Here is a 27,218-nt window from a genome sequence, read left to right on the forward strand (position 1 = left end):
TAAGACCCTAGGGAGACCTTTGCTATGATCATAAAGTAGGGGGAGGGGTAGACAAGAAAGGCACTACACATATTTTTTTTGGATATGTATATATTGTCTCCACTTTAGAATGTAAGCTCCTTGAAAGCAGGTACTATTTCCCTTTTGGCAGTTAAAAAAATTTTTTTAAACCCCCACCCGCAACATTTATTAAGTTCTATTATGTGCTGGGCACTGTGCTAAGTGCTAGTGATACAAAAAGAGGCAAAAGAGAGACCCTGCCCTTGGGAACTTACAATCTAACCTTGGCATTCTTGGTGCTTAGCACATGTCTGTCACATAGCAGGCTTTTAATAAATGTGAATTGATTGAGAAACATGACTCATGCAGAAAAGCTGTTATGCTCGTTGTCTGTTATTACCTATTATTCAATAGTTGTGTATCTTTCAATTAAAAAAAGGAATTCAAGTGCTTGGCTAGCTAAATTGATTAAATTAGTTGGTAATAATAATTTACTAACAAATAATTATTTACAACTCTACCTTATCCCCCAGGACATCCACAGGCAGTTTTCAAAAATAATGAAGCATACTCAGTCACATTATTAAAAGAGTTTTTGTACCATTAATAAATAAAATTTTAGTGCTTTAAGTTTTTTAAAAATGAAAAGACTGCATACTTTTTTAATTTAAAATTGTTATTTTCAGTTCCACATTCTCTCCTCTCTGCTCCTTCCCCCACTCCTTGAGAAGGCAAGAAAGTCTGTATACTTTTTAAAAAATGTGGTGTAGCAGTGAGGGCTCCATTTAAACAGCAGGAACTTTTAGTGGACCCAATAAACAAGGCTTGACAATTTCTTCATGTACCGACCTTGAAGTCAAGGGACCTAGTTCAAATTCTAGAATACTTGCTATTAAATGAGATAGATCTGCAGCCCTTTACACACCTTAAAGCACTATATAAATGAGAGCTGCTGTTGTTGTTGGTAAGAGCTGCGTGCCCATGAATAAGCCCCTTGCTCCCTCTAAATCTCAGTTTCTTAGTCTGTAACATGAGAAAATGCTGACACTTTCCTGTCCCACAGGGTTAGTTGTGAAGAAAGTACTTTCTGAACCCTAAGCTAGTATTTGGCTGAGTTATTATGAATGAACTAAACTATGATACAAGCCCTTGACTCAGATGAAAAAAGAAACACTATGGGATCATAGATTTTTAGCTGGAAAAGTTCTCAGTGGGCTTCTAGTCCAACCACACGCTTTATAGAGAAGGAAACTGAAGCTCAGAATAGGTAAAGGACTTGGCCAAGGTCATATAGATTGTAAACTGAAGAGCTGGGATTTTCCACCAGGCCTCTGACACCCCATCCAAAGTTCTAGAGGAGAAATGAGTCTCTTTCAACATCTTAAGCCTCTGTTTTTCTCACATTCCTCCCTTTCTGGGGCTGCCCCTCTGCTCTTCGATGACACATCCAAAGACCTCACTGTTCTCTTAGCTGCTAACGCTGTTCCTTGAGCAGAGACAATTCTTTTTTTTTTTTGGCTTTGGAAAAATAAAACCTTTATTTACATATTTTCTGTTCATTTAAAAAAAGATGGAAAGAGGAGACAGTTGAACAAAATAATATCTTAAAAATCACTAGAAACGAAGCAACAATAGTTTTAAAATTGAAAGACACTAGTGATTCCTTGGGGTGGGGATGTGAGATGGGGAGAGGGGAGTTAAAGCTGGACAAACAGCCACCAGAAGGAAAAAGGTAAAACCGTGAGAAGACAGCAAAATCAGATTCCTCTTCCAATGTTTCATTGCAGCTTGTTGGCAACCTCCTCAGTATTCCTATTTGCAAATATGACTTCCCATTTCAATTAATGGCTAGACTATTCATGTAATTATAGGAAGAACAGAGAATGTTCTCTCCCTCCAGAAAACATATTAGAAGACTCACTAGTTCCCAATCCGTTAGGATTCTCTGTTGGGAGCAGGCATTGCTAGGGTCCATTAGCCTTATTTCCAAAGTTGAGGCAAAAATCCCCTCTCTCTCTAGGCAAAATTATGTCTTCTGAGGATCCTTTTGGAAGCGATACAACAACCACCTCTCAGCCTGGAAAGTCACTTGAATATCTTACCATCTCATCCATCTCTTAGAATCCAAAAACTTTTATGTATTTGTGCTGAAATGCACTGAAATGTGTCTAGGCATGTGAGGGTAGGCAGAGAGAAATGTCTACCAATTAGTATTATTTTTTTAGTCTGTATCCAGTTGAAAAGTTTTACTATCAAAGTAAGCCTTACATACCTTTAGGGGACAGCCAGACCTGGAATACAAAAGCCAGAAAGAGAATTTGCAGTGGGGAGCTGCGGTCATTCATATTGGCCATTATTCCATTTTATAGCAGCAGTAATTGGTGTCAAGGTCCAGGCTGGAGGAGCCACTGAATGTTTCTAGAGCCATACCTTCAAAGTGGGGCTGGTTAGCATGAAATGGAGCTCTTCCAGGGTTGTGTGGAAGTGGAACAGAACTCTGCATACTCAGATTTCCCAAAGGTGAAACTGTGACTTTTCGGTTTCCCCTCCCACCAATACACTGGAGCTACTAGACCCAGTTTTGGCAGTGAACCCAAAGGATCCAGGAGAGCATTGACTGATATTTTCTTGGTGGCTCTGGGCAAGGTATACTTCTTTCAGTTCCCTCTCCAGCTCAGCTGTCTTGGACTTTTCTCTGTCTAGTTTCCTCTGAAGCTTTGCGGATATACTCAAAGAGGGTCTGAGGACTGTGTTCCTAGCCAGAGCGGCCACTATCGATCTCCTCTCTGGTTTAGGATGAGTTGTAAACTTGTAAAAGTCTTCCCAGAGCTTCTGTGGGAGAGCTGGAAGCTTGCCTCAAGGGAGACGATGCCAAGGCTCACCATCGCTGGTGATGACCTCGCCCCTGCAGCAGCAGCAATTGTCAGTCCAAGGGCAAATACTCTGCTCTGGGCAGGTATCAATAGTCCTCTTGAAAAATCCCATTGGCTGAGAAGCGACTATCTCCGTCCTCTACTTGGGGGTTTGGGATTGAAGTCACCAATTTGACACATCACATTAGCAGAAAGGAGCCAGTGATATTCATTCTCCCCTTCTTCTGAGACATATGGGAGCTCATCTCCTCGCTTTTTACAGATGGAGATGTTACCGGGCTTGATGTCCAGGTGCACCTGGCCCGAGTGATGACCTACTTCAGTGCATATTCTTGAGGTCTGGCTCTTGGAAGAATCAGCCAAATTTCTCATTTTCAGACACAGCAGCTTGCAAACTCCCACCATGTCAGAACTCATTCTGAATGATCATATGGTCATTCATCCTTTGCCCATATGGAATGGTAACAGACTACATAGGGACGCTGTCCAACCACCGCACGTGCATAAACGTCTCCCAAAGCTGAGGTTTCATTTCAGCATCCTCCCAAATGTCTTGTTGAGCGTTTAATAGCACAAATATATCCATCCAGATGGAGCTGAATGCTCCTACCCTAATTTTCTAGCTCCAGGAATTCTTTTTCATAGCAGGAAACCATTCTGCTTTCTCTTAACGACTCGTCTCTGAGGAGACTGAAGGAAGGGAGGATGCAATGAATGGACTTGTCAGCAGCCCTTGCTATCTGTCTTCAGAGAAGTCAGATTGCTCAGGCTCTCCTTTTCCTCTTGCCCCTGGATTGAGAGACCATCCTCCTGTAGGATGCTGGGGTGAAGGGTCCACGTTGACCTGACCAGATGCGGACATGGTATGTGCTAATGGCAGGTGCAAATCGGAAGTGCACAGACCTTCTTGTAGGTAGCTTTCCAGAAGAACATGTGTTACTTGCGAGTAGAGTCTATCTTCATCCTTGGTCTGCCTTCCCTTATTGGTTATTTCCAATGTATGCTGTACATCACTTGTTTGCACATAATTGTTTGCTCTGAGTTGTTTGCATTGGCACCTCTGTGAGATCCTGGAGAGTAGAGCCAGAGGCAGTTCCATTTATATCCCCAGGGTGACCTAGATTAGGGATGGAGCTGGACAGAAATGAGATGCTGCCACACTATCAAGATCATTTCATAGCAAGGCCTTCAAAGCTCCCACAAATGCTTTTGCTAAGTTTTCCAGTGAATCACCTCTTTGTTGGAGTCCATTAATTAAATGACCGTAAAGCCCTTTATACCCATAAACGTCAAGTGTAGAAATAATAACAAATCAGAGGGAATATGCGGCTGGTCTTCTTTTTCATACATTGCAAAATTCCCTGGTTATCTTTTTTCACCAAATGTTCCAGTAATTACAGAATATCTGTTTCCATCTTTCTTTTACCTGATTGATTTCATTGATATTGGGCACTCCAGGTAAAGGAACTTTCTCTATGAAAGCAGATGGACCACTTTTCCAGAATTTATAGTCTTAGCTGCTGTGTCAAGGGGAGCTAAGTGACTTCCCCGGGGTCAGACAGTCACTACACATGGATTTTATTCTTGTAGGGAACTCCCAGGGAGGAAAGTTCCTCTATGAGTGCAGGTTGGCACCTGCTCTGAAGCTGATGGTTTTAGGGAGCTGTCTGGGATGCTGAGGAGTTAAGTGAATTACCCAAGATCACAAAACAAAGATGTGTCAAAGATGGGACTTTAATCTGGGGCTTCCTTACACAGAGACTAGCTTTCTGTCCTCTACTGGGTGACTCCTGCCTATTGTGAGGGGTGTGGATGGGCAGGGAAGTGAGGGAAATGACTGAAGGCATTGACAGACAGGTGAACAGGGGGACTACACAGCCCACCACCCTACATAGCTTATGAGAAGGCACTGCTTCTATGGTGGAAAAAGGAAAGGCCTTCTTGTCAAAACCTGGAGTCAACTTGAGCTTGTCACCTGCGTGACCTGGGAAATCCCCTCCCCTCACTGAGCCTCAGTTTCCTTATTTTAAAAATGGAGTTAGACTAGATGACCTTTGAGGTCCTTTCCTGCTTTAAATCAGTTATCTGAAATAATATATATGTAATAGGTGTCTATATGAATGCATGTATGTAAGGAGGGTCCTTTTGTTTCTGTACATGTAGGTGTTGTGCGCCCACATGGGTCTGTCTCAATGTGGCTCACAGGGAGACAAGAGTAGATATTTCCAGCATCTCCTCCCCCCACTCTTCTCCAAGGAAGACTGACTTCTGCCAGCAGAGAAAGCAGGACTTTCGGTCACTCTGCTGTCCTCAGAGAGGCTAAAAATAGATCTCTTAGCCCCCTCAAATATTGCTAGTCTAGAAGACATAATTTTTTGTTCAAGCAACACTATCTTTTAACAGGAAAGAAGTGATCCAAGTTGTACGTCCAAGGCTTGACACCCTTCCAACCAAATGCCAATTCTGCAATGAACACATGTAACAAAAAGCCAAGTAACTCATTTATTCAAGCCTAGCAAAACAAATCAGAGGAAGCATATATATGTGCACATGGATAGGTATATGTATATTTGGGTGTATGTGTATATTTGTAGTATGCATATGTAGTTATATGTATATATATACATATATATACACATATATATATATGAGTATATGAAAGTACATGGATACATATGTATTGTATGTATATATATGTATTTATGTATTTGAGAATATATATCAGACAATACAGAATGAATGAACCCTCCCATTGGGAGAGAAATAACAGCTCAACTGAGAGAGAAGGAGAGAGAGAGAGAGAGAGAGAGAGAGAGAGAGAGAGAGAGAGAGAGAGAGAGAGAGAGAGAGAGAGAGAGAGAGAGAGAGAGAGAGAGAGAGAGAGAGAGAGAGAGAGAGAGAGAGAGAGAGAGAGAGAGAGATTTCACCTAAGGGGAAATTCCACTAAATCTCTGATGTAGCAAGCTGGAGACATGGACATGATAGAGATGACCAACTTTTCTACATGTCAAGATCTTTCTCTCCACTCAGGGACATAAAGAGAAGTTGGAATGATGCATCTTTTCTTTCAAAGCTGGAAACCCAAAGAATCAGGATCTTTTTTCCAGGTTGGCATTGGATAATTCATCTCCATCAGTGAAGCGAGAGTCCTGTGAAATTGGCCCTTTGAGCAAAGCATATATAAACATATATATACATACATATACACACACACATATATATATAATGCATAATATTATTTATATATTCATATATACATATATAAAATGCTTAAATGCCTTGCAAACCTTAAAGCACAATATAAATGCTAGCTAATATTATTAAATCAATGTGGAAAAGGAGTGATCATCAGAAACCCCTGGGGAAACTAAGTGGTGTAGTAGATAGAACGCTAAATTCTTAGCAAGAAGACCTAAAGTCAAATCCTGTCTCAGACATTTGCTATCTCTATGATCCTGGTACACTCTAGGTGTTTAATAAATGCTTAATAACCGATTAATTGATTTATCAATATGAGCTTGTGAGTCTAGTTTTCAGTCAATTAGCATTTATTACACATCTACCACGTGCTAGGCACTATGTTAAATGCTTGAGTTACAAAGAAAGGCAAAAAACCAGACACTGCTCTCAAGGAGTTCATGGTCTAATGTAGGAGAGGACAAGCAGACAACTATATAAAAATAAGTTATACGGAGGGTAAATTGAAGGAAGTTCCTGAGGGAAGGGCTAAGATTAAGGAGGACTGGGAAAGGCTTCTTGCAAGTGAGGCTTTATCTGAAGTTGAAGGGAGCCAGGGGAGCTAGGGAGCAGAGTTGATGTTTTAAGCGTGATCAATTAATCACCAACCATTGATTCAATTGCTACTATATGTATGTACATATGTGTGCGCGCGCGCGTGTGTGTGTGTGTATGTTTGTATATGCAGAATAAATGCAAAGAAAATAAATGCAAAGTAGTTAAGGAGGGGGGATGGTGTTAGGAATGGAAAAAATAAATAGCTGTCCTCTACCTGAAATCTACACTATTCACTGAGTGCCTTTTTTTGAATTTTTAAAATTTCTTTCTTTCTTTCTTTTTTTTTTTTTTTGGCTAGGCAATGGGGTTAAGTGACTTGCCCAGGGTCACACAGCCAGTGAGTGTTTTGCGTCTGAGGCCAGATTTGAACTCAGGTCCTTCTGAATCCAGGGCCAGTGCTCTATCCACTGTGCCACCTAGCTGTCCCTTAGTACCTTTTTTTGAAGGGTCCATGTTAAACCCCTTTAGGGGAGGCCCTGGACTTGAGCTGTACTTAGGCTTATTATTCCAATTCATTTATCCTCTGGGGGCCTTAGTTTTCTCATCTGTAAAATGGAGTTCAAGAGAGAGTTGGCTCTCTGGCCTCTGAGGTCCCATCTAGCTCCACTTTCATGATTCTGTGAGTCCTCGGAGCCACTGTCATTCTCCTCCACCTTCGACTCCCCTGCAATGATCCTCGTTCATTCTCTCTCTTCTCCTAAAAGGTGACTGCACCCTCAGGTGGAAACCCAAGTCTCTCTTCCTCCTCAGTGGGATCTTTCATGAAAAAAGGATTGAGCCTCTGCCCCAAAAGCAAAGACCTGGACATGGTTCCCAGGGCCCCGACGTGGTCAGCTGGTGTGGCTGTGTCTTCCTCATCATCACAAGCTTCCTACTAGCAATGTTCCAAAGGCAGAAAATCCACCAAAGGGGGAAAAAAGAAGGGGAGGGGTCTATCGGCTTGTTGGATAGCAACATGGCAAGACCCTGGGGATGAGCTCTGCATAGGATTATGGGATCCGAACTGGAAGGAGTTACAGAGGTCATCTAACCCAAATGCCTGATTTTACAGATGGGTAAATTGAGGCCCAGACAAGTGAAGAGACTTCTTCAGATTCCCCAGATTTGAATCTAGATCTTGCTAAGAGCACTTTGACCATTGTGCCAAACTGTCTCCATAGGACCGTAGATTCAGAACTGGATGTGACCTTAGTATTGTTTGCCCAGCTCCTCATTTTACAGATGGAGAAACTAAGGCCCAGGGACCTCTGTTCTTGTCCCCATGCCTTAGCTGCTCAGGAACAGCCTCTTGGTACCTTTGGAACCCTGGAACCTCCCAAGTGGGAGGGCATCTCACTCCACCTCGCCCCTCAGTGTCCAGTGAACTCTTCCAAGGCTGTTCCATGCCAAGGGGTGAAGCTGGATTTCTTGGCCCCAAGAATGTAGGAAGGAAGGACTGAAAAGTCTTTGACACTTGAGGGGGAGGCCACGGAGCTCTGGACCCAGAGGACTGAAGTCTGAACTCCAGTGCTCTTGGCACTTTGTGTGTGACCTTGGGCAGTTCTTTGACTTTCTGGGGTTTCCTCAGCTGTAAAAGGCAGAGCTTATGCCAGCTGGCTCCTTCCACTTCTCAACCTCTTTACTAGATTAGCTACCATCCTACTGCTGCATGGGCCCTGTGCAGCCTGAGCCGGCTCAAACCAGCTCTTCTGATTGTTGGATTTTCAGAGTAAGAGTTATCGTATTGGAAATCAGCAAGTGCTACAAGCCAAGGTTTTATTGATTGGTTTATTGATTGTGTAGATTAAGAAAGTAATAAAGAACATATTAATTAGTGAAGATTAAACTTAAAAGAAGGTCATGTATACATTTTGGGGGGGAGTGAGCCATAGTTAAACATTTACTAGCACACCCTGGTTCCACATTATAAATGTGGCATAGTAGAAAGTGATGAGTTTGGAATCAAGGAGGCTCTTTGTTCAAATTCAGGCTTTGCCACAAGTAAGTGGGATTTTGGACTCATCCCTCATTCCTTATCCCTACAGTGAGGGGTTGAAGTCGATGGCCTCCAACTTCCCTTCTAGCATAAAATCTATGATGCTATATTAGTGTAATTCACCTTTAGACATACATCATTTTTAGGCTTGCAACAACCCAATGAAGCCTGAAGTAGAAGAAGATGGGAAACGTTTGTGATTTCAGCACTGCCAGCATGGGACTCCCTCCATCAAGACAAATCTCACTCCATCACTGCAACAGCCAAAGCCAGAGGATACAGGTTCAACCCAAAAGCTTTACCTCTTGCTACTTGCATGAATTAAATGTCATTTGACCTCTCACACCTCATTTTTCTCATCTGTAGTCAGGGTGTTGGACTAGAAGGATACCAAGTTCCCTTCTAGATCTTAATCTGATCCTATGACCCATCTTAAGACTCTTAAGAGATGAATAGTTTGTGACAAAGAGGTTGAATGACTTTCCGAGGGTCACATAGAAAGTGGCATCTTGTTGACCTCAAGTATAGCAGTCTATCCACTGCCCTTTATTCTCTCTGGTTAATATACAGCACCCAAATGTAAATACCTCCCTGCAGAGAATGTGAAGACAAGAGAAGGCCCTAAGAATTATTGCAAGGACACTCAAAGCTTACTTTTTAAGGTTGGGACTTTGGGGCTTACAGAGCATTGGGAAACTTTGAAATCTTACGGAGAGAGAGAGAGAGAGAGAGAAAGAGAGGAGAGAGGGAGGGAGGAGATTCTTACCTTTCACTATTTTGGAACCAATGCCTGCTATTCTTTAGAATTTGTGAACAAGAGAATAAACCTTGGTTTTTAATCTCAAAACTCTGCAAAGCAAAGTAAGCCACTCTTTGGCTTGTACAATTTGTAGCTGCTCCCCCATGATCCCCACCCCCACCCCCAGGAGTCCCTCCCACTTGTTCCAGGGAGGCTTAGAAAATAGCACGTCACCCACTCAACTGCCGGTCTCTTTCTTCAAGGAAAATATTTATACGATACCACAGAGAGGGTTTCCATGGCAGTGATGACTTTCACACAGTTGCCTTGACAACTGCTCGAGGCTGTCTTGAACAATTTGAAATACTCTTCTTGGACAAATAAGGAGAACCTGTTAAAAGTGACATCCAGCCTATGGAAGGATCCAGGGCCTTGGAATCTCTTCATTCCACTTTTCTTTTTTATTCCTTAATTCATTTTTCCTTTCTCTTCTTCCTTTTTCTCATTCACCCCTTCCATCTAATCTTTCCCCGAATGTTCTCTCTCGGTCTCTTTATTGTTTTTCCTTTTTCCTCCCTGGGATGCTTCCTGAGCATTATGCTTTAATTCACTGTGCAGGCAACTCCTGAGAGTTCTGGGAAGGGTTAAAGATGTGGCATGTAGGAGCCATGCCAAAGATAACAGGAGGGAGAATAAATAGACACATGGTCCTTTTTATGGAGCTTGGGGACTCTGCTGGTGGGGACAGGAGGCGTGCTTCTCCTGGTAGGTCTGAGAAGCAAGCCTGACAGGGGAGTCTACAAAAGGAAGACTGAAATGCCTCCCAGGGACCAGGCTAAAGACCCCCATGCTTCTAATAGGATATGATCTCTTCTACATTAGGTCAATTTCCTAGCCCTCTCTGGAGGAGGAGGAGAATTGTGGGGGAAAGCACTTTGGGCTGGGACTTAGGAGACCTAGGTGGAGTCCCAGCTCTGCTACCTTGTTCAAGTCATTCGCTTTCCCTGTGCCTCAGTTTCTTCATCTATTTAATGAAGTATTTTTTGTAGTATCATAAGTCCCTCCAAACTCTGCCAGTCCTGGCTCATATTAACCAGGGCAGGGACCCTTTCATTTTTGTCTTACTTTTTTTGGGGGGGCTTTTTGGTGAGGCATTCGGGGTTAAGTGACTTGCCCAAGGTCACACAGCTAGTAAGTGTCATGTGTCTGAGGCTTGATTTGAGCTCAGGTCCTCTTGACTCCGAGCTCTATCCACTGTACCACCTAGCTGCCCCTGTCTTACTTTCTATAGAGCCTAATACAGTGGCTGATATATAGTAGGTGCTTAATAGATGCACATTAATTGATTGTTAATTGATCAAGAGCCATACCTCCCCCCCCACACACAAGATACCTACTCACCCAATTCTTTAAATTTCCTCCAAGAGAAAAATTTTAAATAGGATATATCTGTGAATTAAGCCTGGAAACTCTCTTTAAAGATAGATAGATAGATAGATAGAAATAAGTGATAAAAATTCTATAGATAGATGATAGAGATGGTAAAGATAGATAAATAATAAAGAAATAATAGCCAATAGAGATAAGCAGATAGACAGATTGACAGACACACACATAGATAACTTTTGAGAAGCTTAGTGTTCGAATCTCATCACTGTCACTAATTGCCAGTGGGACCTTCAGAAAGTCACCTGACTTATCTGGGCTGCAGTTTCATGCTCTGAGAATTGGGAAGGCCAGATTGGATGACCTCTGAGGTCAATTCTGGCTTTAAATCTATGACCGATCCTATGATCAGCCCCCTCCCCTCTCTAGCAAGCCAACCCTTAGAACAAAGAATGAAAAGAAAGGGAAAAAGAAAAGCAGTTCAGCCAAACTAGCCAATACATCAGTTAAGCCTGAAAGTGGATGTAGTGTTCCACACCCATAGCCCCCACCTCCCACCTCTGCAAAGGAGAAAAGAAAGTACATTTTCTCAGCTCTTCTCTAGGGCCAAGTTTGGTCATTATAGTCACATAGCATTCGGCTTCTTTGGTTTAGTTCTTTCCGTTTATATTACTGTTGTTGTTGTGAATATAGTTTTTCTGTTCCTGCTTATTTTGCTCTGCATCAGTTCATATGAATCCTCACTGGGGACTTTCTACATACAACTGGACAGAAAAATATGGTCCTGTTTACAGGATCACTTGAGAAGTCAGGTGCTTTGAAGGTGGAGCTACAGCAACCTAAAATAAGTAATAATTGAGAAAGCTTCGGGAATCAGTAGCTTTCCCTGCAAAGGAAATCCCTTTGAAGGAGTCTGTTCACCCTGCTAGAGTTTGTTCTTAAACTTTTCTCCACTGTGGAAGTAGTTCAAGACAGAAGCCACACCCAGAGACCAACATTGCTGACCTGTTTTGCTCTATCCAGCTCCATCCTTTCTCACAGCCTGTATCTGACAGTGCGAATGTAGAGAAAGCAGAGAAAGAAAACAACTTGTTGAGATCATTTCCTTCTTGGTAAGAGATCTCAAAGTTAAACAGGATCCCAGAGGCAATTCATCTAGTCTATGCCTTCCGCACTATCCCTTACAAGTGGTCATTGATTTTCAGCTTGGAAACCCAAAACCCCGAGTTGTCCAGCAATGGAAAAAAGAGACCTAATCTACTTCTGATCAGCCATAATTTTAGGCATTTTTTCTTGTGTCAAGGCTAAATGTGCTTCTATAAAACTGACACCTGTTGCTCTTTCTTTAGCCCTTTGGGGATAAGCTGGAAGGCAAGGGACTCACGCTCAGCTGCTTTATGTCTTGGGTAAGTAGAAGTTTTAGAAATTGAGTATAATGGGAGCAGGTGGGACTTACCAATGAGGGTCCAGTGCAATACTCCCTGCCTGGTTCCAATCCAAAATGTGAAGCCTTGGTGAATTTACTTCCAGCCATAAGTGATTGAAGGCCTGATACCAGGGTAACAAAAAGTCTTCCAATAAGATAAAAAGCTAGAACTGAGAATACATAGGACAAATTCAAATGGAAAATCTCTTATCTTCCCAACGGCTCTTGAATGAGGCAGATTGCCATGAACCATTGGGTGAAGAAAAAGCAGGCTGCCCAATCTTCTACCCAGATGCCATGTGTCTCTGAGTACATGACAATCTTCTTTCTTTCCTGATTACTTTTTTCCTTATCTTAGATGATAGAATGGTTGGAGATGGAATAGACCATCTAATAGAGCTTTGAAATATCAAAGCCAAAGGAAGTGTCCTCAGCAAGCCAAATGGACAGTAGAGACCACCAAAGCTGACTGGCCCAACTGGCCCAGGACAGCAGTATATTAACTTGTCAGCTGAGATGCCATGTCCTTCCAGGGGATAGCCCCACCGAGCAAGGGTGTGGCATCACTGGTGGCTGAGTTCCTCCCTTGCTCTGCTGGTGGGACCTCTACAAGAGGGCCAAGTGTCATAAGGTACCCCTCGGTCCCATGGAACTGAGTGTATGCAGAGGATAGAGTGTGCATCTGGTTCAGGGGATATTTTTTATAACTTCTCTGCTTTCTATATCTTCTCAGGAAATATTTCTTTTTAAAAGCTGATGACAGCTGGTTGATTGATTTTAGTGAAAACAGCTCACAAGCAATAGTTTTACAAGCCACAACCCTTGTTGGGTTACCCCTAGAATCCTGAGGGAGGAGTACTTAGCTTACTCCAGAAACCAATCTTCCAGTGTGAGCTGGGGCACAGAGACTGAGCCCAGAGGGAGTGGTACACGCAAAAAGAGAGTAGGTAATAGGTTGATAATTTTCATAGATAGAGAAAAGAATTTAGGCTAGGGACCACCCCTAGAGGAAGATGGTTTACACATTTCGCCAAAAGCTTTCTTGGCATTTAGGGCTTGAACAACATCCTCACTCAGACCCCTTTAGATCTCCTACTTCCACTATTAATTAGGACCTACAGCCTACTTTTACAGAAGTATGGCTGTCAGGGCCCAGATAATTCCCTCTGTCATGGAAACCAAACTTAAAGCCATCTTATTATTTGTAAATGTGGTTGTCATTGATAAAATCAATTCACAGGTATGCAGTTTAAAAAGCACCTCCCTTTAAAAAAAACCTAATGAGGTAGGTCTATAGATATTGTTATCCCATTTTAGAGATAACTAAATTGAGCCTCAAAGAAGTTAAATCACAAAATCACAGATTTTGAGAATTAGAAGGGACCTCAGTGACCATCTTGTAGTCCAACCCACACTTAAAAGGAATCCCTACTATGCTATACCCAACAAATGGTTATCCAGCAACAATGAAGTGTTTGCTATGTGCCAAATGCTGTGCTAAGCTGTGGGGATATAAATAGAAAAGCAAAGAGAGTCCTTGCCCTCAATTAGCTGCTATTTTAATAGCAGGCAATGTACAAAGGGGAGTGGTGACCAAAAAGGGGCATTTTGACACAGAATTGGACAGGGACGGAGAGTGGGGCCATAAGAGAGCAATGGCAAAATGGATTGGATTATGGAGAGACGAAAAGAGTGGGATTGTACCAGCCCAATGTCAAGGCAAGTTGTATAAAGATGGCAAAGAAGCCGTTGGAATTAAATTCCACGTCTTTCATGCCATCTTATCCACATCCCAGGAAAATCCAACTACTGATTTTAAATCAAGCCTTCCCCAGCCTGCAAGCACAGGCTCTTTCATTAGCCCTGTCCCTGCACTTCAGACTTGGATGGGGCTCACCATATGTTTTGATCCTTTCAAATGACTAAGGATGAAAAATAGTTTGGTGACTGGTTTTAGATGAACGATGCTTTAAGGAAGATCTAGCAAGAGAAATTCTCTTCTTTGCAACAACCAGACTATCTGTGTCCATTCTATAGAGCATTGGACTTGGAGGCAGGAAGACCTGGGTTCAGATCCCTCCTTGGACCCTTCAAAGCTGTACAACCTTGGGGAAAATCCCTTCTCTTCTCTGAACCTGAGTTTCCTCATCTAGAAAATGAGAGGGTGGACTAGATGACCTCTAAATTCTCTTCCATCTCTAGAGTAGCTCATCTGGGGAAGAAGGATTTGAGGTGGAAGAGGGGAGTCTGTGGGTCAGAGCTTGAAAAAATACTAAAAGGAAGGATTTGAATGAGAAAAATCATAAAACTGAGCAAATGAGAATGCTCAACTTTCCATATGGCTGCTTCTCTGCTGGAAAAAAAATTTCTATATAAAATTGTATATATACATATATAATTATATATGTATATATATAATTATAGACACACATATATATGTGTGTGTGTATATGCATATATGCACATCCATCCATCCATCCATCTTTTTCTTCGCTTTTTCTCCTGGTAGAACTAACAATAGCATGACAAAGACAGTGTCTCAAATAGTAATCAAAGTCTCAGAAAGGCAGCCACGACTCTGGGCTCAGACGTGGGTCATTGCCATCTGGGTAGTGAGAAGGGAGCTAACAGACAATGGGAGTGAATGACACCCCGCCTTTCACTCTCAAACCACGGCTGGATCTAGTGGGGGCTATTGGAGAGATGGAAGCAATAGAACAAAAGCAACCCCTCCACCCCCACCTCCAGCATCTGAACCTCAGTTCCTGTGACACACATCAACGGTAGCACTTGCAGGGCTCTATCCTTCCACCCACTGGAGGTGGCTTCAGTGGACCTGATGGAGCTACTCGCCCCACTCCCGGGTCCTAGAGATGAATGGCACTTCTCCCCACCTGCTTGTGAACCCTGATGGACAAGCCACGCATCCTGCATTTGGGGATAAGCTTAGGTGTCCTATTTTCCATCTCACCCACAACCCACTCTTATAATCATAGGATTTCAGAGCTGGAAGGGATCGGGAGTTGAATCAGTCCAAACCCTCTCATTTTTCAGAAGAGAATGACTTGCCAAGAGCAAAGCTATCAATCTCTAAGTATTACTGGCTCCTTAAGAGAAAAATTTCATTAAACCATCCAGCCTGAAGCCAGCAAACAGCCCTTGGGAGGAGATATTTCTCCCTTCTGATATCTGAGTACTTGGGAGTCAGAGACTGTGTACTCTGGGCAATCTCATGAGGTTAACTAAGGCACCCCTAGACATCTGTGATCAAGGGAGAAGAGGAGAAATAATAGCTCTCTTCAAGTATGGGAAGGGCTGTCAAACGAAAGAGACATCAGACTTGGTCTATTTGGCCCCAGAAGACAAGACCAGAAGTAACAGGTAGAAGTGGGAGAGAAGCTGATGACTAGAAACCATTTGTAATTTGTGCACCCTAGCCCATTAACAATCATGATAGCTCACCTTTCCTCTTTGGTGAGTCTTAAATCCCCAGGGACCTCAGTAGCCCTTCAGGCTTCTAGTAACAATTCCTCAGAAATGGAAAATGCTCAGCCTCGCCAGATGGGACCTGCACAGTCCACATACTCACAGAAACCAAGAGCTGGGCATGCTTCTCTTCACTGTGACTATCTGTAGCTGCTCTCCAGCTTCTGCCTCCTCTTGGCTCAGGAAACCTCCACTTGGTACAAAGCCTTGATGTGGTCCAGGAAGTCCCCTGTTTGACCTGAGGACACCTCAACTTGGTCCAAGAGGCTTAGTCCAGGAGCTCTGCTGGTTTCAGGACTCCTTTATGGTTGCATCACCTCTATTCCTATGCTGTCAGATTAAGTTTCTGCAGCTTCAACTTGGTCTAGGTTGAGCAATGACAGCTTTCCTGCGTTAACACCCCTGGGACCTTAGGTGTCCTAGAAAAACTCTATGGATATGTAGACCTCCTTCAACAAACCAGTTGGAGTCAAAGTATAGCAGTCCTTCTCTGTGTTTCTTTCATGGGAAGAATGATTCAAAGATCTGGTTATGTTTAGCCTGCAGAAGAGAATAATTGTTCACATTTAATGCTCTTTATTTACAATAATCCTTTGCGGAAGGGACGTGCTATTCTTGTGTCCTGGGCCACCCTTCACTCCTTAGCCTCCTGAAGCCCATCATGTGACTGACATTACTCCCCCTAAAGTCACCAATGACTTCCTTGTTTTCATACAAAAAGGACTTTTCTCAGGTTTCGATTAACTTTTTATATCTCTCGTGATCTACAGGTTCCAGCAGAGTATAGGCTCCTTGAGGGCAGGGATTGCCATTTTGTCTTTCCCTCAGCATCTAGTCAACAGAGAGCTTGGTAAATCTCTTGAATTCATTTGAAGTTGTTCACTGAGGGAAGGAATAAGCACACAGGTGGGTGAAGAGTGTACCAAGGTCCCTATGGCACCCACTTACTTTTCCTAAAGGGAAAGGGAAGACCATTGGTGAGGCACACCATACATCCAGTGACAGCTGGAATTAGCTTATGGCTAATTACATATTCACCAACCACAACCAAGCATTGGCTGTGTAACCTGTACAAGAACACTGGATGGCAGAGGGAGTATTGGCTATGGAGGAAGACATAGATTCAAATCCCCTCTCTGGTGGTCACTACTTTGTGACCTTGGGTAAGTTGTTTAACCACCATGGGCCTCAGTTTCCTCATCTGTAAGATGAGGGCTACATCCTTTCCAGCTTTAAATCGTTAATCCTATTTCTCTCTTCACCAGACCCAGTTCATTTTATAAAGGTCTTTTAGCCGATTTCTTTTGCTAAGATGCAATTTCCAGACCATCAGAAGATTTTTTTTATCTAAATGATGTCCCTCCTCTTCCCTTTGCGGGGGCTTGAAGATTAAGCTTCTTTGAAAATCTCCACAATTAGATTGTAAGCTCCTTGAGGGCAGGGATATCTTTTGCCTCTTTTTGTATCCTCATCACTTAGCTCAACACCTGGCACATAGTAGGCATTTAATAAATGTTTATTGATTAATTGAAAATAGATGCTTCTCATCCAGTTCGTGAATGTTGCTCACTTATTGCCCATTCTTTCTATACTTCCTATGCCCAGCAGAGCCCAAGATCCCAGTCCTATCTCAGCACTTTCATTCTCTTTGAATACTTCTCTGAAGCATTCAATGTTGCTTCCCACTCCCACTTTCTGGCTCCTACCCCCTCTTTCTTTCCTTAGTTTCCATGGTTTTACACTCTTATGGCTCTCCTCCTACCTCTGTGCCCAATCCTTCTTACTCTCATTTGCCAGGTTTCTTTTCTTCTATCTAACTACAGGCATTGGTCCCAAGGTTCCATTCCTGTCCCCATTCTCTACCCTCTCTAAATTCTCCCTTGATAATTTCATCCCCTCCCATGGTATTAATTTCTGGGAGAAATTTCCACCCCTTCCCTTAGCTGCAGCCCTGGCTCTCCAATCCAACCAGACAGCTGCACCTGAATATCCCACCTGCACTGCAAATAGCAGCCCAAACATCTCTTATCTCATGCTCTTTCACTCAGAATCTGTCCTTTCTCCTAACTTTTCTGCTGTTGTTGACACTTAGTGGTGAAATCATATTTCTGTTGTCTGTGCCTATCTCTTGTACTTCTTTCCTTTCCACCGGCACCAGCACCATACAAGTTCAAGGTCTCATTCTATCTAGCCTCCTGGCTTCCCTGCCTCTAGTCTCTTTCTGCTGAAATCCATCTTAAACACTTCTGCCTGAGTAATTTTTCACAGTACACAGCTTTGATCACATTCCTTTTCCATTCAGGAACTTTCAATGGTTGCCCGCTGAATAAAATAAAACTCCTATCATTCACAGCTCTCAAAAGTAGGTTTAATCTATCTTTCAAGTCTTACATCACACCCATACATACTCACGTTTTCTCTTCCTGAAAGGTGATTAGGGCATGAATACATTCCAGGCCAACAACCAATGATATACAAAGACATGGGGGTGAAAGGGGGAAGATGAGCTGGGGGCAGTGAGTAGTCCAATTTGGTCAGCCAAACTCCTTTGCTCCTTCCTGGCCTTTTACCTGGAATGTTCTAGCACCACATTTGGTCAGCCAATCTGGAACACTCATTGTACCCCCAAGCCCATCCTGCTTTTTTCTGATGTCTATGTGTGGGCCTTTGCCCAACTTGTACTTGTGCCCCATCTTCATCTGGTGAAATCTCTTTTAAGTTTCCATCTCTTCCACAAAAGACTACCCATACAAAGTCAGAGCTGGAATGGACCTTAAATGGGTTTTCCTCTTTTTTTTTTTTTTGTTGGGGCAATTGGGGTTAAGTGACTTGTCCAGGGTCACACAGCTAGTAAGTATCTGATCTGAGACTGGATTTAAACTCAAGTCCTCCTGACTCCATGGCCGGTGCTCTATCCACTGTGCCACCTAGCTGCTCCATGGGTTCTCCTCTTTACAAATCCTGGCCTGCATAAACTCGCCTGGGGAACAGGTCATCATTACTCAAGATGGCCCTTGTCACCAACAACAGATCCCAATATGGCACCTACTAGTCTTGCTGTCCATTTGATCTCTAGGAGTAAGGTCCTCCAAATGAAATATTATATTATATTACATTATATTACATTACATCATATTGTATTATATTATGTTATGTTGTGTTGTGTTGTGTTATGTTGTGTTATGTTAAGTTATATTAGATTATAATACATTACATTACATAATAAAAGCAATAAATTCAAGGTAGTTTGGAAAGGGAAGGTGCCAGCAGCTGAAGGAATCTCTCAGTCTCAGTTTCCTCATCTGTAAAATGAGGATAATAATGGCACCTACCTCCCCGGGTTATTGTGAGGACCAAATGAGATAATGTATGTAATTAGTAAAGAGCTGATATAGCTCTGGGTCCTATGATGTTTCCCTGGAGCAGTAGAATTTGGGGTGGGCACACCAAGGGGCATGAGGGTGGAAGAAAAGCCCCATAAAGTGAAAGGCAATTTAGCATAATGGGAATAACACTAGACTTGGAGACCTGAACTTGAACTCCTGTCTCATCTTTGCCCCTGACAGCAAGTGGGCAAGATGCTTTCCATCCCTGAGCCTCATTTTTCTCACTCGTAAAATTAGAGTATTGGATGAAGGGGCCTCTAAGGTCCCTTGCAACTCAAAATCTAGACTCTTATGGTCCTAAGACCTTAGGCAAATCACTTTCCCTTTCTCAGTTTCCTACTCTGCAAAATGACAGCTTTAGAGTAGATGACCTCTAAGGTCTCTTTCTTCTAACCTATAGAAAAGAATACCTGGCCCAGCTCACTGTCTGCATGACCTTCAAAAAGCCCAGAAGAAAGTTATCTCTGTCCATGCTTGCTTCCAGAGTCAGCTACACCACAGCCCTCCATGATTTCTCTAGAAGTTTCACAGGCTGCCTCAAAAGGCTCTGTTTTTTTCAGACTGTGGTGCCATCCTGTGGCTGTTTCCTTTGGCTAATTGGCTGTTCTTTGTCCATTTCATGCTTTTGCTGCTGTCCTGTGCTTCCCACTATTCCAACTCCATTTGAGCTCTGTCTCTAGTCCTCCCATCTTTCTCTCCAATAGAAGCTTGGAGAGGTTAAGGGTCACATGGGTAAGGGGCATAGATGGAGGGAGTCTCTGTCTTCTGGCTCGCTTTGAGCTCCTTCTACTGTCTCCAGTCTAGGAGTGGTCTGAAGATGATAGTTTCATAAGTTTTATAGAAGCAGGAAATCTTTGAATTCATCTTGTCCAGTCCCATAATTTTATCAGTGAAGAACCTGAAGCCCAGATTGAGTGTAACTTTCCCAAGATGGTGCAGCTTATCCCCAAACACAGAATCACAGAATTGGATAATTGGAAGTGATCTTAGTCTCCTTCTAGTCCAACTTGTACACAAAAGGACATCCCACTCTAACATACCTGATGAGTGGTCATCCAGCCCAGTTTGTAACCCTCCAAGAAGAGACAACTCACTACCTCACAGGCAGCCCATTCTACTGCTGGACAGCTCTCATGATTAGGAAGATTTTTTTTCCCCAACATCAAGCCTTCACTTTCCTCTACAATTCCCATCAGTCATTGCCCTGTTCCTAACCTTGGGGGTCAAATGGAACAGGTCTAACCTTTCCCTAAATGACAGCCTTCAGATACTCATGGTCAGCTACCATGTCTCCCTTGAATCTTTTCTTTTTCAAGCTAAACACTCTCAGTTCTTTGATCAACATGGGTTTTTTTCAATTTAAAAATATTTTATAGACGTTTAATATAATCCAGGCCTTCCAATTCTCTGGTTAATGGTTTTGCAGCCAAGGTCCTGGGTTCAAAACCTGCCTCTGACACTTTTCTCCTCTATAAAACAAGGAGAGGGAAGACTTTGGACAAGATGGACTCTAAGGTTGCATCCAGCTCTAAACTCTATGCTCCTGTGATGCTATGATTTCTAAAGTCTTTCTAGATCAAGGTACATCTATGTCTACAACATAAAATTGGGTATGCTCTGCACTGTATCTTGCCGCTCTCCTAAATGTGATTATCTATGGAAATCTGTTTTATATGATCGCACATATATAACCTATATCAAATTGCTTATCCTCTTAGGAAGGATGGAAAGGAGAAAATTTGGAGCTCAAAATTATATTTTAAAAAACTTATCTTAAAAATTGTCTTTACATGTAGTTGGAAAAAATAAAATACTACTTAAAAGGAAAAAAATGTGATTATCTTCCAATGATTGGACTCTTAAGGTCTCTTATTCTAGAAGTTTACCAGGGAAGAGGAAGAGACAAAAGGTGATCAACTGAGAAGTAGCAACAACACCAACAAAAATAATAGTAGTTGGCATTTATATAGTGCTTTATAATTATTGTGACATTCTATCCTCACAAAAAGCTGACAAGTGGGTGCTATTATTACTCCCGTTTTACAGATGAAGAAATTGAGGCAGACAGTGGTGAAATAACTTGCCCATAGTCATTCAGCTAGAAAGAGTCTTTGACCAAATTTGAACCGAAGTCTTTCCAACTCAGGTCCAGCACTCTGTCCACTGTGCCCTTAGCTGCCACCTTGCTGTTACTGAGACTGAGGAAAGGTATTTGGGGACAGAAAGGAGTCACCTGAGCATGTTTACAGGCAAAGGGAAAGAGCCAGTAGAAATGGAGAAATAAAAGAAGATGAGAAATAAAAAGGGGAAATGATTGATGGAGCAAGGTCCTGAAAGAGGAAGGGGGTATGATCGATGCTCTGCCCACACTCCCTACCCCTCCCCAAAGTACACTGTATTTGTATGAGAAGCAGCCTTGGAACAGTGGGTAGATAGCTGGCCCTGAATCTGGGTTCAAGTCCTGCCTTTAATATAGACCCGCTAGATGGCCCTGGACAAGTGACCTCTAAAAATCTCCAAGTGCCAGAGCAGGCTTTAATCTCTGTTGAGGAGGAGGTCTTTACACCAATGGAATCACTAATCTCATCTATATTCATATACTGCACTTCTCTGACACTGCTAGCAGAGGAAGTTTCCAGACCGGGAGTTCCCAATCCCAATAAAATCACAGGCCTGGCTGAAAAAAGAAAAGAACTGTATGTATTTCTTTGTGCCTGTGCTATCTTCCTCCAAGAGAATGGAAGCTTCTTGAAGGCAGGAACTGTTTCTTTTCTGCCTATGTAGCCCCATCTCCTAGCAGAGTGTCTGGCACCAGGAAGTGTTTAATAAATAAATGAAATTTAGCTGAATTGAAGCACAGGACTGAGTGGCTAGTAGAGCATTCAGCAGGGTCTCTACCATCTGGTTCCAGCCTCCCTCCCAAGACTCATTTCCCATCACTCCCCTCCTTACACACTATGTTCCATCACCTGGGCCATTAGCTGTACCCTGATCTTCTGCCATCTTCCACCACCTTGCCTTGCAGCTGGCCACATGTCCTTCCTGACACACCGTCCCACTGCACCTATGCCTGTGGAAATTCTTTTCCTCCAAGGTTCAGCTCATGTGCCACCCCCTCCAGGAAGTCTTCCCTGATACACCCAGCAGAGGGGGACCTGCCCATCTTCCCATTGCTCACAGCACCTTTCTTAGCTCTCTTTTTCTAGCTAAAAAAGTGAGATGTGATTTAATCTTCAAAAATTAAATTAACACCAGGCTCATATCGCCTCCTTTTCTAACCACTGCTCTTTTGGATTCTTATTCTCCCCTCTCCCCCCCAGCCCTCCCTCCCTCATCTCCATGCTTTGGTTCAGGCTCTTTCCTCTTCTCCTGCTGAATTCCCAATTATCTTTTAAAGAAAGAAGTTATAATCATTGGATGTGTATTTCTGAGGTTGGAGAGGTTGCTCCCCAATCCCATAGTTTCTCCCCTTTCTTCTGAAACCTTAAATGTAAATCTCTCCTAGCATGGACGTAGAGATGATAAAGCATTGCCCTATGGTAGGAATTTTCCTGTTTCCCTGGATGTGCAGTCAGTTACTACTCTTCACTCTCTCCATGATTGTTTTCCAACTTTCCATGAAATCTCCTCTCCTCTGATGGCAGTTACCCTGGCAGCTGGATCTCAAAGACTCTCAGTTTCCTCCTTTGTTAGACAATTCACTCACAGTTCACCAGTTTAGATCCCTGTCCCAAGCAACTTCTGTGGATACAAAACTGGCCCCAGCTAGATGCTAAGTCTTTCCCTCAGGCTTAATGGAGTACACCACAGCCGGATACACATAGGCATTGCCTTTATTGTCTCTGTTCCTCAGTCATCTGTCCTCTGGGCCAGTGACACAGAACACTGGCAGGCAAATTTATGCCACTTGGAGTTTGACTCTCTGCTAAATATAGACACTACATAAAAATTGAGGAGACTTGGGTGTGGTTTTAGATAGTAGAGAAAGAACCGGTAGATAAAGAGAGAGTAAAGATTAGAAACTATTATGGGATTGGGGTCAAAGGACAGGAATATGCAATTTTCAGATGAAGAAATTAAACCTATCTATAGTCACATGAAAAAATGCTCTAAATCACTATTGATTAGAGAAATGCAAATCAAAACAACTCTGAGGTACCACATCACACCTATCAGATTGGCCAACATGACAAAACAGGAAAATAATAAATGCTGGAGAAGACGTGAGAAAATTGGAATGCTAATGCATTGTTGGTGGAGTTGTAAACTGATTTACCCATTCTGGAGAGCAATTTGAAACTATGCCCAAAAGGCTACAAAAATGTGCATACTCTTTGACTGAGCAGTGCCACTTCTAGGTCTGTATCCCAAAAAGATCATAAAAATGAGAAAAGGACCCACCTGTACAAAAATATTTATAGCAGCTCTTTTTTTTTGCAGTGGCAAAGAATTGGACATTGGGGGGGATGCCCATCAGTTGGGGAATGGCTAAACAAGTTGTGGTATATGAATGCAATGGATTACTATTGTGCTGTAGAATGCTTGAAAGTCCTCTATTTCACTGCTTGTCAATTTTTTCCCCTGAAGGATTATATTCAATTTTGCTAGGTAGGTGATTCTTGGTTGTAATCCTATCTCCTTTGACCTCCAGAATATTTATATTCCAAGCTCTCTAGTCCCTTAATGTAGCAGCTTCTAAATCTTGCGTTAACTCGATTGTGTTTCCACAATCTTTGCTTTTGGCTGCTAGCAATATTTTCTCTTTGACCTGGGAACTCTGGAATTTAGCTATAATATTCCTGGGAGTTTTCCTTTGGGGCTCTCTTTCAGGAGGTGATTGGTGGATTCTTCAGTAAGATTTTGGACTTCCTTTTCCAGTTGGCCATTTTTGCTTTTTTATAGTGTTTTGATTTCTCATAAAGTCACTAGCTTCCATTTGCTCCATTCTAATTTTTAAGGAAGTATTTTCTTCAGTGAGCTTCTGGACTTCCTTTTCCATTTGGCCAATTCTGCTTTTGAAGGCATTCTTCTCCTCATTGGCTTTTTGGACCTCTTTTGCCATTTGGGTTAAGCTATTTTTTAAGGTGTTATTTTCTTCAGCATTTTTTTTGGGTCTCCTTTAGCAAGCTGTTGACTAGTTTTTCATGGTTTTCTGACATCTCATTTCTCTTCCCAGTTTGTCCTCTACTTCTCTTACTTGCTTTTCAAAATCCTTTTTGAACTTTTCCATGGCCTGGGACTGATTCATATTTTTTTTGGAGGTTTCAGAGGTAGGAGCTTAGACCTTGCTGTCTTCTTCTGGTTGTATGTTTTGATCTTCTTTGTCATCAAAGAAATATTCTATGGTCTGACTTTTTATGTGAAGTTTGTTCACGATCCCAGCCAAATACTTGAGTTTTAAACTCTTTCTTAAGGTAGTGGTCTGCTCCCAGTGTGGAGAATGTGCTGTCCCAAGCTTTGGGGGTTTTGCGCAGGTGTTTTCAGAGATAATTCCAGGGACCTGTAAATTTTCAGTTCTTCCAAGGTGATATGATCAAGGGTGAGATGTTTACTCCTTTCCTGGCCTGGGCTCTGGTCTATGAGTGACTGCAAGCACTCTTTTCTGCCTTGGAACTGTGAGAAGGATTCTCTCTTTACTGCCACTATAAGCTCTACCACACCAGTGCTCATCCTTGCCCCAGGATCGCTCCCCAGAACTGTGACCCAGATCCAAGCATGGGCAAAGCAAGAGATTCCTGCCTCAGCACCAGCAAAGACATCTCTGCAATCCCCCTCTGATCAGCCACTTGATTCCCCCTCTGTCTGTGGACCAAGAGCTCAGGAAGCAGCCACTGCCCCAGGGCTGTGCCAGGACTGGGGCTGCGACCAAGCTCCTCTCTCACCTCAGGAGAGACCCTTCCTACTGACCTTCTAAGTTGTCTTTGGAGTTTGTGGGTTGAGAAGTCTGGAAACTGCCACAGCTGTCTGTGATTCAGTCCCCTGAGGCCTGCTCCAGGTTCTCTGAGGCCTGGTCTTTGCCTGCATGGCTCACGCTGAACTGCATTCCTCTCCCAGCCCAGCAGAATAGACTTTTCCAATCAACCATCTAGGCTGTCTTGAGCCAGAAATTTGTTTCACTCTGTCTTTTTGTGGATTATGTCGCTCTAGGATTTGTTTAGAGCCATTTTTTAACAGGTATTTGGAGGGCTTTGGGGGAGAGCTGAAACAAGTCACTGCTTTCACTCTGCCATCTTGGCTCCACCCCCCTCAATAATCTTTAAAATGAAGATAAGGACTAGATGAGCAAGTGGTCTCTTCCAATGTTAGCACTTTAAGTGTCTATAAGTCAGTGATACATTTTAAAATCATTACACATAAGATCCATGTTTCTTTAAATTAAGGACATGAGCGGTTTTACCTCCCCACCTCCAAAGCTCTTCCTTAACCTTCACCAATAACTCTCCACTCCTAACATGCCTCCAAGCCTTCCCACTTGCCAGTATCCCTTTGTGGGCGCCCCTCACCCACTTGCAGCTCCAGGATTTCTTCCAGGCCTCCCCCTTTCCAAAGAAAAGTTTGCCAGGCAGCATGACATCAAGCTGCCTCCACCAAACCGCCTTTCAAACCCCATCTGTTCCACCAAGTCTTCCAGCTAGGTTGACCACTCAGTACTGTGCATCACCACCAGACTGTGATGACAGGCAGCAGAATCATCCACTTTGGCATCTGTCTGCCGGGCCTCAGGAACCAGAAGGGCTTCAGACGCTGACTTGGGGCCGTCTCAATCAGTAAGGGGAGGGCACAAGGGAACATCCACTCTCCCTCGCCCATTTGGACTGCAGGCATGGTGCACGTGAGCCTTATAATCATCTGGGCTCTTCACGTAGGCAAACCTCTCACTCACAGATGATTTTAGAGTTGGGAAGGACCTTAGCAATCCAAGAAACAGCACAAGCCACACATGAAAATGCCTTCCTGCTCTACCGCACCTGACAAGTGTACTTTCTTGGAGACCTCTAATGAAAGGGGACTCCCACCCAAGACAGCTGATCCCTTTAAGAACTGCTCTGATTATTTGTATTTGAGTGTTGGGTAATGACCAAGAAGCTTCAGTTTGTCCTTCTGCATCTCTAGACGTTGTTCCTGCCCTCTAGGACCAAATAGAATCATTCTGTGGGGAGCCAGTAGCCATGGAGGCACCCATGATCATCTTTTAGCACCCTTGAAAGCACCAATAACCCCAGTGAAGGTGAAGTCCTGCAACCGCACCTCATTGGATGACAGGTCCCTTCCCTACGTGGGCCTCAGTGGGAGGAGGGCAAAGGTCTAACAGAAGACCTAGAATTTCACTCCTGCTGCTATTCTGTGGCTGGGAAAACAAAGGCATGAGGCAGCCAAACTCTAACCTCGGACCAAGGTTTGCTATGGACAACTGGAACTGGGAGTGAGTGGATTGCTTGAGATCTCTGTGTTTAGTGCTTTTAATTTTTATTGTGCTTTTAGCCAACCTAATGAATCAGCATCCTCAATGATGATCTTACCTGGAGGTGAGTGGCTGTAACAATGCTGAGTCTGGAAAGGAAGAGATGTGACCAGAAGGTGGGGAGGGGTCACATGAGGGACGCTACTTGATACATATAAGAGTGTAGGAGATTGATGTATACCTGCCTCAGGACCCTACCTGTGGAAGCAACCAGGACATTTATATAGTAATAGTAGTAGCTAGTGGTCCACTAGAGGTGCCATAGTGCAAAGACCAGTCCTGCGGCAGGGAATCAAAATGAAGGAGACCGTACATAGATTTCAGGAAGTCCATGACCTCAGATGGAGGAAAAAAATCCCATCTTTATTTCAATATAATAGATTCTCTGTGTAATCCTATGGACTTAATGTAATGCATTTAAAAACATGGCTCTATCACCTGGGTGCTGGCAGAGGGATCCAGGACACACAAATGGCTAAGAAGCTTTGATCTTGGGCTTGACTGTTAACCATCTGCTAACACCAGCTCACTCAGTCCTGCTGAAGGATGGAGGCAGTGTGGTCCAATGGTTAGACCACCCACATTCAGAACTCGCCTCTTGCAACACTAGTTCTGTGATCATGGGCCAAGACATTTCATTTTTGCGAACCCAAGTTTGCTCATCCACAAAATGGGGAGAATAACACCAGT

The 27,218-nt window shown here is 43.1% G+C and overlaps 1 pseudogene; it reads right to left on the minus strand.

Annotated features, from left to right (window-relative positions):
- Nucleotides 1-2,447: 2,447 nt before the first annotated feature.
- On the minus strand, nt 2,448-27,150 carry LOC110221184 (wee1-like protein kinase 2 pseudogene; annotated as a pseudogene).
- Between the last annotated feature and the right edge of the window lie 68 nt (nt 27,151-27,218).

Source organism: Phascolarctos cinereus, unplaced genomic scaffold (genome assembly GCF_003287225.1).
Source record: "Phascolarctos cinereus isolate Bilbo 61053 unplaced genomic scaffold, phaCin_HiC Scaffold_5;HRSCAF=322, whole genome shotgun sequence".
Taxonomy (NCBI): Eukaryota; Metazoa; Chordata; class Mammalia; order Diprotodontia; family Phascolarctidae; genus Phascolarctos; species Phascolarctos cinereus.